This window comes from Capricornis sumatraensis, chromosome X (assembly GCF_032405125.1).
Source record: "Capricornis sumatraensis isolate serow.1 chromosome X, serow.2, whole genome shotgun sequence".
NCBI classification, from domain to species: Eukaryota; Metazoa; Chordata; class Mammalia; order Artiodactyla; family Bovidae; genus Capricornis; species Capricornis sumatraensis.
In genome coordinates, this window is record NC_091092.1 from 28,796,732 (window position 1) to 28,810,245 (window position 13,514).

The following is a 13,514-nucleotide window of genomic DNA, read 5'->3' on the forward strand; positions in this document are numbered from 1 at the left end:
TAGAATATCATTACCTAGATAAGGGAGTTTGTAGACGGCCCCAAGTTCCCAAATAACAATAAGAAAACAAGTAAAAACCAAAATAATGAGCATAAAATATATATTTTATGACTACTTAGAGGGCAAACCTGATCCTAGAGACCTCCACTTGCACGAGATCCTGAAGATAGAGCATCAGCTTAAATCTCAGCCTCCCACTCCTCTATTATGATTTTGTCAGAGCAGCGCCCCTTCCTGTGTGAAGTCCTGTGCTGCTAATTTAATAGTAGCCTTTGCAGGGGTGGGGAGGGAAGGGGAAGGGTGGAAAGTGCAGTCAAAAGAGCATCAAGCTAAATGGTCTACACAAGAAGGCAGGAGAGTAAGCAAAGGTAACTTCTAAAGAGGTACTGATGGTGTCAATGCCCACACAGGACAGGAAGAGTCAAGATGGACCACGCACACCAATATTTTTCACGTCAGAATCACCAAGGTGCTGGTTCAAAAGACAGATTCATAGGTCCCAGCCCTCGAGATTCTGAACCAGGAGACCGAGGGTTCTGTTCTAAGTCCCATCAAGTTAATAACCACTCAACGGTACACAACTTCTCAGGAGAGGTGAGCACAGGGGGAAAATCTTAGACATGTCACTCTTGGCAGGCTCCACTGGTGTACACACTTGGGGCCCAGCTTGCTTTCACTCATAGTGCCTGCACTCATGTGTGGTGTACAATTCTCCATCGGTCTCTCACTCCCTTTCTGATGGCAACCATCACATCAAAGGTGAAAGGCGAAGTTCCTGAAAGGAACTTGGAAGAAACCTGGTAATCTCAAGTGACCCAGGAAGCACAGGCACAAGGATACAAAATACCTCAAAGGATTTTCCCAGATGTCACAACCATGTAATTGTTAAGAAATGAACAGCTGCAGGGCCACAGAATCAAATGCAGCAGGACCACGGCAAGCTGTCCCCACTTTGGGAGGGGGAGACTCAAAAGGCACATCCAACTTGTGGTGAGAACAAAGAACACATGCTCCACCAACCTGAAGTGCTAAGCAGTGCTGAAAAAATAAAGAAAACCGTCTAGATTTAGCAGGCACACGTACACATAAGTAGAAGGACTGACCAAAATCCGAGGGACTGAATCCAACAAGCGGGCAGCAGAAAGCAGGTAGCCAGTCAGGATCACCACGCTATGAAACAGGGGAAATCAAAGAGAAAATGGATAATGGGAGAGCAATGGCCTTAACATGGTGAGAACAGCAGCTAAGCTTAGGGTGAGCAGGGAGTAGAAGAAAAACCGAAATGAGGTAGAACGCTTTCCCCAAAAAACTCCAAAAGCAAGAAAGAAAAACAAAACCCTCGAAGACAAGTGCAGGTATAAATGTCATAAAAGAGAAGCCCATAGCAAGTAACGACCAAAAAGGAAAAAATGAAATAGGGGAACCTGAAATATTTCACCATCATGGGCCAAACTGAAACACTGTGGGGAAGCCCTGAAGACAGACATATCAGAAAAGTTTAGAGAGAATATCTTCTCAAAAGGGGAAGAACATCAAATTGTAGCCCAAGTTAGGGCTGGGGGAGTTGGCAATAGGGGACAGGCAGCGCTAAAATCTCCAAGATCCTATAGATTGGGTAGACTTTTTTGGTTCGGTTTTGAAAGGGAGATGCTAAAACAAGGAGATTTCACAACAACTACAAGCAAAAGCATGGTCACCCTGCATAGGAGGAAGAGGAGGACGTGACAGGAGGTAACAGAGCATCTACTTCATTTTTAAAAATGAAGTAGACATTGTTAAAAACTTTTCGTTTCCACCATTGAAAATGACCGGACAGGTTGTTTGTGAGGCTAGTGGACAAGTTCCCCAGAATCATGTGGCTCCTTCTGTGGTCAAAGACCCCTTCCATGAAGAACAACTGCTGCTGGCAACGCATGTGGCACAACCAGGGACCTTACACATAGCAGGAAACCTGCCCACTTACTCCTGCTTGGACTCTACCATCAAGACAGCAAATTAGAAACTCAAGATTAAGAAGGCCTCAGTTAAACTAAATCTGGTAGTACTCCCCCAGGACTCTTGGTTCACAATGCCTTGTGACCTGGAAGCAATTACAACCTTAAAAAAAATGAAAGAGCTGGAAAATATTCATCTTGAAGCCTGGCCCTGAATCTGTCCTCAAGAGGATAGGCGTGGCCAGTAGACAGTTAAAGAAGAAGGGTTGGGTCAGTGATGACTAATAAGTAAAGAAAACCAACTTTGGGACCTACTGCTCCAATAGAAATTCAGAACTTTGGGGAAAGTTCCCGTAAGAGAGAGAGAGAGGTATTCACATTGTGATTTCACTGAAGCAAAGGCAAGGCCACCCCACTCTGCACTTTGGGAAAAGCGACATCTAAGGTACCCGCCCCCTACCCCCACCCCAAGGAGACCCAAGAGCTCACTGGCATTGAGATCCCAGGGAACACGAAAAGGCCATGACTTCACCCAGTCACTGAAGTGCCTTTAGAGAGATGTCAAAATGTCTCAAAATCATTGTTTTCAATAGGAAAGTTTACACACATCCAACAAGGATAACTTCACCAGGCTTTAGATATGGAACCCCTACCATGGGTCTTACCCTCCTTGGCCCTCTGCCTTCTTTCATGTGTAGGATTAACATTCCTATTTCCCCCACTTAATATCTGAAACCTCAACCCCAATGAGGAAGTTCTTCCAACTTACATTCTTCTAATTTAATGATTCTCCATATAAGGATATTCTAATATTCTCCTCTAGCTTTTCCCTCAAAATCTATATCCCCTCATCTTTCCCTACCATTAACCAAATACCACTCCTTGGAACCCAAAGGGTCTGGTAAACATGCCCCAATCACTTTGCTTTCCTTCATGCAAAACAGGTTCCTCTACCACCATATACCACCACACACAAACATACACACAGATGAAATCAACTGAAAATAATCTGCTGGGCAATTGGAATGAGAAAGGGGTCCTTTCCCCTATTCATCCCCATCTTGTATTCTCACATTTCCTAGTTACCCTGAGGTTTTTGTTTTTTTCTATCCAAAAAGTTCCACCGATTCTACTCCAAGGCATCAATCCTATAAGGGACATGGCATCCTGTTCTCAGATACATTCATTCCTGTGTTTACCGAGAAAGCTGAGGCATTGCCTGCAGACAGCTCTAGCAGAGACACCTTCATAGACTCCTTACGTACCTCTATATTTGAAAACTTCACCTTATAAACATTTATGAGACTTGGATACAAAGAAATGTTAACTATCTTCTAAATGCATAAGAGCTTACTCACTCAAATGTCATTACTTCCAAAGTAGTCACCTTGGGAAGCTAGACATTGATCTCGAAGGATTGACCAGGGCTTGAGGTCTGGATCTTGATCTCCTTTGACATTCACAGCTGGTTGAATCCAGGGATGCGAAACTTGTGTGGCTGTGGAAATTTCTTTCTACTCTGCCATTTCGCATCAGCGACTTGAGAATTGCAGGATCTGATATCCATTTTGACATCCGAGGAGGTTCCTGGAACCACTCACCTACAGATACCAAGGGACGACATACTCTACTACCCAAAGCCTCAACTGTGGGGGAACAAACTTGGAGGGCATTTTCAGCGCCTACTTCTCAATTATCTGAGACATCTTACTCTTGTCCAGTTACAATGTATCTGCAAAAGTTGAGAATAACACAAAAGCACTTGAATGGACCAAAGGTAATCAATTCCAGCAGTGAAGTAGGCAAAAGTAAAATGTTTTAATCTCTCACATACATTTTCATACCACCAGATCATTTTAGTTTTCCACTCACTGCCAAGATATTTTTTTTCCTGTTATTCAAATAGTACTCACTTTTATTTCCTACTGTAAGGACATTATTTTACTCCATTTAAAGAAAATTCCTCAACTCATCATAGCTTTAAACTGGACCTAGGCTCTAGGAACAAGATTTGTACAACTTCTAGATGTCACAGATATCCAAAAAACCTAAATATCAGGAAATTAATCAATCCTTTTCCAAATGCAAACCACCTTAAAATGTCACCCTAAGTAACTAGAGTCATCCTTTGAGCACCTCTCGTTTCACTAGATCAAAAAAAAAAAAAAAAATAATAAGAGCTGGTTTTCCTCAATTTGGTCTTCAGCAGGACCATGTGAATATTGCAGGTGTTTTTCACACTCCAAAGTTGAATCAATGTAACCTGAGACTTCAATCCCTTTTGTGATGCTTTTGGGTCCTCCCTGCAATAAACTGTGACAGTGGCTCTCAGGTTCTTCATTTCAGTATACAGCATTCAAGATATGGAATTTTTCACTTAAAGGTTTCCTCCTCACCAAGCTTTGGCCTTTCTTAAAAAAAAAAAAAAAGTCTCCTGGACCTCTTACACAAATATTTGGAGAGGCCATGTCAGCCTACTTTTTTTTCCCCTATTCTCTCACCCCAGACTATGGGCTTAACTCATTTTATAGACATTACTCATCCAAAAGTATACACATACATACACACATTTAGCTCACAGAATTTCAAACTCTCAATATTGGCTCAATCTGCTATCTATCTGTAGAGTTTTCAAGGCTAGGAAGATTTTCTACCTCTTTTAATAGCTCCTCCCAATAGTGCCTAGCACGATACAAGGCATGCAAAATTCACTTGATAATTAAATACTTGCTAAACTATGGGTAAAAATGGAAATCCCCACTACCCACTACCCCATACAGAAACTAAGAACAACCCCATGTAAAAAGCATTGGGCCTATGAATTCCTTTTACTTCCTGTGCTTCTCTCATAAACTTTCTCTTCTTTCTTCTCCTTACTTTCATGATAAAGAAATCACAGAAATAAAATAAAATTGGACTGGAGCAAAATAATAAAGTCAACTTCCAATCATCTGAGGGTGGCTTAGCCACAGCTAATTTTTAAACCCAGCCAACTTATGGACTGCCTTCTGCCACATATAGTACATGTGTGCTCAGGGAACAACTCATTTTAATATTTGCCTAAGCAGAATATAAACAGGAAGGTAAATCTGCTGGGGAGGGGGACAGGCAGAGAACAATAATTCATTTCCATAGTCAAACAGAAATCATTCATTTGTTCACTGATCTACTATTTTAAATTGTCCTGATATCACACTCTCCCTATATCGGCATAGTTGATTGTTGGCATCAAAGTCCACTTTGGATGCAGAGAGGGACTATAGTTTATAGCCCATCATTTTCCCTGCCCAGAACTTTGGTTTGGGGATACCTGAGCTATTTGAGACGCTAATCTCTCCCATTCAATCGCTGATGAACATCCTTGTCATAGAGCCATCCCAGACCCAGGCTCTATCTATCAGCTCTTATAGAAATTCCAGATGTCAGAGACAGCTGGAAAGCCCAACGAGTCATAATTAAACACGGCAGCCCTTTTCAGAAAGCAATGGATTTTTAAAATGTCATCCTGGTAAACTACTTTTGGGTCATTTTTAAACCATGGCCCAAAATGTGCCCTGAAGTTTCAACTGGATATACACCCTTCAGTTCCTGCCCTGAAACACTGAGCCATGTTACAGCACAGCTGTTAAAGAAGCTGCCACTTCCACCTCAAAGGTGGATGCAACAATGCAGTAATGAGCCAAGCTATTTCTTCCTACCACGTCGTAAATGCTAAATATGTCCTAATACAACAGGAATATGGAGAAAGAGCACAGAGCATCAAGATATAAGAGGAGCACTCAGGAGCTAATGACAGTTTTCTTTCTGCCACCACATTTACCATAGCATAATAAAAAAGGTAATGTTATAGGACACAATTGAATAAGAAAAACTGGTTACACTATAATATGAGATTATACTACTAGATTATACTGTAATACCAAATGCCATTATTGGGCACTTGCTATGGACCAGGCACTAGAGACACATCATCTTGTGTAATCCTCACAGCCCTGTGAGACTGGGATCATCATCTCCATTTTATAGATGAGAAAACTGAGGCTCAAGAAAGTTCCACACAACTAGGAAAGAGAAGAATGAGGACTCTAACGTAAGGCTGTATGTCTCCAAAGGCCTTCAGGTGAAGGCTAACATCTGAGAACCACCAAACCACACTAACTGGTGTGTCGTGCCACCAAGCCCTGCTGAGTAAACCTCCGTCATGGTAAGATACCTAGTCACCTCTCAGGTCAGGTGTAGGGTGCGTCCACTCATGCTGGGTTCAGGGTCGTGTGCAGAACACTTCTCGAGAGAATTTGGAAAAATGAAAACCTGCTTGTTTTCCTTGTCCCTGGACACCAGCATTATAACAAAACTTAACTGTACCCTTAAATGGCACTAACACTAAGATTTCTAGGCATACGTTAGCAATGAGGTAACCAATTTTTGTTTCTTAGCAGACAGTCAAAGAAGCCTGAAACACAAAGCTTTGCCTGCCCCTCAGTATTCTCGATTTTTTACGGATACTTAGCCTAAAGTCTTCTTAAAATCCAAATGAAGATGTATCCTGACGCATACTCTTACGAATAAGCTGAAAATAACCCTATTTTACGAACAATAAACCATCTCTCTTCAAATTCATCATAATTCATTGACCAGGGAAAATATGACCTTGACACGCAGCCTGCAGCCACTTTTTAAACAATGATCCACTTTTTAAAGTTTTATGGGGAAAGGGTGGCTTCTGCTTTTTTTTTTTTTTAAAAAAAAAGAGGGAACCAGAACAGCATATTTGAATTATGGGGATAGAAACAAAGTTAAATTTTACTCTTGACCAGAATTCAACTTCAGTTCACCAAAGAAAGTTTTCATCATAAAAGAGTGCTTTTAAGTTATGAACAGTAGGAAAGCGTATGATTTAGAAAGAGAACAGGTTCTACGTTATTTTAAGGATGACCATTCAAAAACTGGCATTAATAAAGCCTAGTTTGTATGTGAGATTACATAAAATACTGTATAGCATCCTACTGCAATGGCGCCCCACTCCAGTACTCTTGCCTGGAAAATCCCATGGATGGAGAAGCCTGGTAGGCTGCAGTCCATGGGGTCGACAAGAGTCAGACACGACTGAGCGACTTCACTTTCATTTTCCCTTTCATGCATTGGAGAAGGAAATGGCAACCCACTCCAGTGTTCTTGCCTGGAGAATCCCAGGGACGGGGGAGCCTGGTGGGCTGCCATCTACGGGGTCGCACAGAGTCAGACATGACTGAAGCAACTTAGCAGCAGCAGCATCCTACTGGCCGAAAGGTAGATTACTTCTTATTACCTCCCTCTTTGGCCAGTCAGACGCTAAACCTTCTGGCAAGCAGAGACTCACATCCAACTAGAACATCAGCATTAAGAAATTTCCTCTCTTGGACTTCCCTGGTAGTCCAGTGGCTAAGACTCTGCCCTCCGAATGCAAGGAGGCCAGGTTCAATGCCTGGTAAGGTAACAAGATGCTGCAACTAAGAGTTCATATTCTGCAACTAAAAATCCCACATGGCACAGTTAAAACCCCAGCTAAAATCTGGCACAGCCAAATAAACAAATATTTTAAAAAGAAATTTCTTTTCCTTTTGAAAACTCAAAGGTGTAGGGTCTTCCTTCTGCCCTTAATGTAGTCATCAGTGGCTTCTCCCTTTCACTGTCTATTTTACCCCGACAATTTCCACTTTCCTCAGCACTCTTTCCATTCCACGCTAGTGTTCACTTTCCCACCAAACTCAACCATGAACTTCTCTTCTCTCAATCCCGGAATGCTGGTTGATGTTGGAAAACAGCTCTCTACCATCTGAGGCCGTTCTAGCCCATCTCAAACTTAGCTCAGCCTAGAAGCAATGAACCACTCCAGCTGTCCAACCCCAAATTAACGCCTCTTCTCCCTGCTCCCACCCCGCCCTCCCATTCTGGCCCAAGGCTCTCAGGCCACTGTGCTTCATCCTGTTTCATTCTGGAATTTCCATCATTCACCTCCCTATATCTAGGATGCCGCCCACTTGCAGACTGGAAAAACTGGTGTATTCCCTCTTTCTCCTTCTTTCAAGGCCATTCTACTAACAATGGTGAATTCCTACCCCCATTCTGTATACTTACCTTAGTTGAGATTTTATAATTAATGCCCAGACTTGTTAGCCCTGGATCCCAGCTAACCTCTGCTTCCTGGGCCCTCCCAGGGCAGCGGCCATCAAAGCAAGTTTTTATGTTCCTCACATCAACTCCAGACGATATCTGAATAAACACCTTTCTCCTCTGGCTCATTATCCCACCCTCTTTCTCTATTCTGCATTTTTCAGTCTGTATAGTATCTCTAAACTTCCTATTTCCTTATGTGTAAATATATTTCTGTTTCTTCCCATATATCAGTTTTTCTCCCTAGCCCTACTTTTACTCAAGATCATCCTTCTCTCATGGGGTCTCAAAGAGTCAGACATGACTTAGCAACTGAATGACAACAATATCCTTCTCTCTCGCCCAAATCTTACTTATTCTAGCATGAAAGTTAAGAGTCTTAAAGGGTCTTCAAACTTTACTTTGGAAACATTATCCTGGAGATTTTAAGGTTCCACTTTTTTCTAGTTGGCCCTAAAATGGGACCAGTGATAACCACATCTCTTCCCTCTTCACTGCCTATCCAACCCACTTCTGACTTCTCTTTTTGCCTTCCCTCTTTCTAATATTCAAATCCTTTCCTCCTATAATTTTGTTCCTCTAAAAGAATACGCTCTCTAAAACCCATAATCCAGATTCATCATGTTGAGAATCTTCCCCCCAACTCCCATGTAGTGAACTATAGCACGAATAAGGCAAAGAGATGTCTGGAGGAACCCCTTTTGCTTCCCAAGAAAGTTTACACTCCTGAGAAAGAAAGGCATCCTCCTTCCCTCCCTATCCTCTCCTGGTAAATCAATACAGCCAAATCTACAAGTGCCCTTGGTACAGCCACCATTTCCTGTGGAACTGCCTTCCACTCTGCCCAATCCAGATTCCAACTGCGGGGCTTGACAGGGACTCAGCTTTCCTCTGCCCTAGCCTGAAAATCTGCCATCTCCTCCTTGTGACCTAAAGAATGAGCCCTCCTTAACCCAGACATCAGAGTCCACCCCACTTCCTCCATCAGTGACTTCTCAGGGCCAGAACATAAAAAAACCTACCTACCTTTGCTGCAAATCTAGCGATAGGGTCAGCCCTCTTATTAATGATGCCAATGTGAGTAAGGCTCTGTGCCCCATGGCCTGTGCCTCTTGTTCCTTACATCCACCCCAGGGCAGCTGTCTCACTTGCCGTGTCAAAAGATGAGTCTGCCTAGCAATGTCCACACAGCTCAGTCAAGAGGGCCATGTCCCTCCTCAACTCCATCAGCCTTCAGATTCTCTTAACTTCCATAACCAAGCCTCCTGCTTCTCCTAGCTCCCCCAGTCTTTCCTACTAACTTTGCTGCTCCATCAATATTTAACAGGTTCCTCACTCTACATTTTGCTTCTATTTGGAGTCCCTGGATGATTTTTAGGATTAGGTTACCCCCATTTAATCCCCAATGGAATCCTCCAAATTTCTTTCCTACATAACTGTCCTCTTCAGTACTACATGGTGACATCACCATCCAATTTAAGTACCCCTAAACTCTGCTCCATTGTGCTGCCTACCGTGTCTCCCAAAATAAAGCTTCCCCTCTCCCAACATTCAAGGACAGGACAGGTAAACAGAAAATTAAGTAGCCTTTAAAGTCCCTTCCAATGCTGTAATTTTATCATCAACCTAATCCACTCCCAACCCCAAACGCATCCTGCATTCATTTCCCCTGAAATACGTTTCAGCGGAGTGACTGTGAGAAATAGCCTTCTAAGCTGAAAGACCCACGGGCTAACCAGGGTAGCACAAACCTACCAATGCACCCAAGAAGTGTCACCAAACATTTTTGCAATTGTACTCCACCTCTGTGCCCAACCGCCTGGAGAGAATTCATTCGGCTGTCACAGAAGTTACCAGGCTCCCTTCCCACGCTAGCATAAAGAGCCCCTAAACTGGGTTAGACTCCTGGACTAGCCTCGTCCTCACCAAGATACGCTTGTCCTTACTGTCTACTCCAGGAGACACCAAGAATGAGTAAGTATCACCGCATCAACAGCTTCATTCAGACAACGTCTAAAATTTTCAAAACAATAAAACAGAAACAGTGCTTCCACTGCGGGTGGGGTGGGAGGGTGGAACAGAAGCCCCCACCCCCTACACCGGCCTCCGGGGTTTGCAGTCTGCTTGCCTCGTGCCTTTCCCTTGACCACGTCTTTCCCTACAACGATCTCCCCCACCTCCATAACTCGAAATCCCCAGCTGAGGTGCGGCCGGCTCCTCCCAGCCTTGCCCCGGACGTCCCTCTGGCCCAGCCTTCCTCTCGGCGGGACCCCGGCGAGCAGGGCCCCCTCCATCGTCCAGTTCACCTCCCGGTCCCTTTCCGGGCCCCTGGGCACCCCCGCAGGGCTCTGTCCCGAAGCAGAACCTCGACGAGCCAAGCCCACGAGGCCCGTCGCGGGACCCACCCCCCGCTTCCTTCTCGCAGCACCTCGTCCTCCATGCACCCGGCCCCCGGGGCTCTCCGTCGTCTTCGTCCGGGCTCGTACCGCCCCCCGTCGGGGACTCCACCCCCCGCCTGCCCCCGCCCCCAGGCCGGCCCCCTCCCCACCGCGCGCCGCCGGCGCCCTCTGCCCCGGCACGGGACTCCCTTTGGCCTCCGTTCCCCGCCCAGAAGCGGTGGCGGCGGCGGCAACGGCGGCGGCGGCCCCAGCAGGAGCAGCAGCGGCGGCGGCAGCGGCGGCGGCGGCAGCAGCGCCGCCCCGGCCCCGCCCCGCCGCCCGCCGGAGCCCCACGCCCCGCCCGCCCGCCCCGCCGCGGGACTGCTCCCCCCGAAGCCCACCACTAAGCCCCCCCGCACTCCCCAGCCGCGATCCGTTCGAATCCAGCTCAGCCGGGCCTGCTGTCCGTTCCTCACGCCCCTCAAGACCCGGGGTGGGGGAGCCCTGGGGTTCGTGGCCATCCCTCTCCCTCCTTCCCCAAGGGCTGAGGGATTGCCCCTGATCCCGAAACCCGGCCCCGTAACCGGAGCCTCCCTCCTTGCAGCCCTCGGCTTTGCTCTCAGACCCCTCGCCTTCAGGCCTGGCGCGAAGCGGGTGGAGAGCTTGCACGCCGGGATCTCCCCCCTGGCTTGCCGGGGCTAGTATGAATTACCCCCATCTCATCCTCCTTCAATTTAAGCCCCCTCCCCGCCGCGCCTGGCCCGGCGGCCCCCGCCCCTAGAGCGAGGGCAGCGGAGCCAGGGCGCTCCGAAGTCATCCCCCGCCTTTTTTCCAGGGACTCAGATAATTGCCCCTGCCCCCATCACAGCACTCCCACTCCCGAACCCAGGCCCCGCCGCCACCTAGGGGTACCCCTTACCCTACGGTTCCTGCACCCCGACACCAGGGAGAAAGCAGCCCTTCAGAGCACCCGTCGCACCTCCCCTCTGAGGTTGGAGGGTATTTTCTCCTGGTCTCTTCAGGACTTCATCACGGACAGCCCCCCCCTCAAAAAAAAAAAAAGAAAAAAAGCCCTTTCTCGCCCTGCCCTGCTGGTCAGCCTCCCTTCGGATCGTCGGATCCTCGGAGCAGGGGGTTGGGGCCAGGTAGTTAACAAGACCGATGCCTCCACCTCCCTTTCAGAGGAGTGGGGTAATTCCAACGGTTTCCCCCCCAGGATCAACCCGACCCCCGTTTCCATGGAGACCCCCGCCCAGCCGGGAAGAAGACTCTCGGATCGTGGTGAACAAGTCTCACCTGGCTAAGGGAAGAAGGGGTGAGGAGGGGGTAGGGTAGGGCACGGATGGGGTACGACGGTGGGAAGTGGAGGGGAGCTGTCCCAAAGGGAGGGGCGAGGGCAGATTGAGCTCCAGGGAGCGCTACGTCCGGGGACACGAAGAGGACGGCGCCCCCGGGGGGCAAGTAGAGCGGCCGCGGGGCGAAGAAGGGACAGGGTTGGGGAAAAGCGTGAGGTAGAAAAGAGCGGGTGGGGGATATGAGAAAGCTGGGGAGTCAAAAGGGGTGGAAGGGTTGGGGGAGAGAAAAAAAAGACGCACCTGTTCCCGACTCGGCTCCGCGGGAAGGCTCAGGCCGCCACCCGGACTCCCTCTAACCCCTTCAGAGCCACCACCCGCCTAATACTGCCCCGATCTGATGCCCCCTCCGCCCCTTATTGCCACCGACCTCCTTCTCCTCTCTCTCGGCGGCGGCGGCGGCGGTCGGACTCTAGGAACTGAGAGGAAGAAGGGAGGGCTCAGCAAAGCGGAGGAGAGACAGAGCCACACACTGGCAGCAGCCGCGGCGAGCGAAAGAGTGAGGGGGAGAGCGGTGTGTGTGTGTGTCTGTGTGTGCGAGCGAAGCCTGGTGGAGTGGGTGCCGGTCGCAGGGCTCGACGGGAAGTGGAGTCCGGTCGGGTTCGCGGGTGGCGCCGGCCCTCACTCTGCGGGACTACAACTCCCAGAATGCCGCCTGCCCGGGGGGAGGAATAGGGAGGAGGAGGCGAAGGGAGGGAGCAAGCAAGAGAGGGAGGGACGAAAGCAGGGAGCAAGCGGCGGCGAAGGGGGCAGAGCCAAGCAGCCCCGGTGACACTGGGAGGGGAGGGGAGGAGGAGGGGATCGCTGCGAGGACCGAGCGGATTCCGGAGAGGGAGGCAGCGGTAGCTGCAGCAAGCCGGGCAAAAAGCTAGACTCCCAGGGGAGGCGAAGGTGCTCAATTCGAGGGGCTGCAGGAGCCCCACGCCCCCCCACCGTACGCTCCACCAAGGGGGAGGTTGAGGAAGGGAAAAGATCAGTGCACCACGGTCAGGGGTTTCTCTCTTTCTTCCAACGCTCTCCACCTTATGCCCCGACCTGACTTTCTCAGGCCACCGGTGCTGGATCCAATGTGCAAATCCGGAGACCCCCGATCTCCCCTGCCCAGCAGCACGGAGCAGACGCATTCAGTCCCCTTCTCCCAGGGGCCTGAGGGAGGCTCCCCTTGCTGGCAGGGCGTGACTCCCCCCTTCTTCCCGCCCCCCCTCGTCGCCACCCCTCATCTCCCTCCCCGGAACCCCTCCCTTGAAGCCGGGGCTCGAGTCTCCCTCCCCGCCAAGAAAGGGAGTCCCTCGGGGGCGACTACCCAGCCCCCTCCCTTATACTGGGCCCTTACCCATCAGTATCCCCTTCTTTAGCGTTGCCCCCCCTCACCTAAGTAATAGTGGGGGCGACCCGAGTTGGACTGGTGGCTACTTTTCCTCCGAGACCAGCCGTCCTTGGCCACGCCGACCCTGTGTAGAGACAGAGAAGCACATTAATACTGCCGTTCCTCCCCTCGAGTTCGGATGCCCATGGAAATGGCTCACAAGGAAAGAGGGATTGGTAGTGGAAGTGAGCTAGGGGCGAATCCCAATGCTCAAACCTCATCCCACGCGTGGAAATCCAGAGATTCGTCCTCTTCCTTAAAAGCCATCAAATCGCTTGGGGAGGGGGGGCGTTAGTTGGGGTAAATTAGCTAAACCCCAATGTCCATGCGA

At 48.6% G+C, this 13,514-nt stretch overlaps 1 protein-coding gene across 1 annotated transcript in view; it reads right to left on the reverse strand.

Annotated features, from left to right (window-relative positions):
• BCORL1 (BCL6 corepressor like 1) overlaps positions 1-12,300 on the reverse strand; it is a 56,431-nt gene extending 44,131 nt beyond the window's left edge. Inside the window, exon 1 of the mRNA XM_068962759.1 lies at positions 12,188-12,300. The gene's annotated coding sequence lies outside the window, so the exon portion shown is untranslated. The remainder of the gene's footprint in view (positions 1-12,187) is intronic.
• Positions 12,301-13,514: the final 1,214 nt, after the last annotated feature.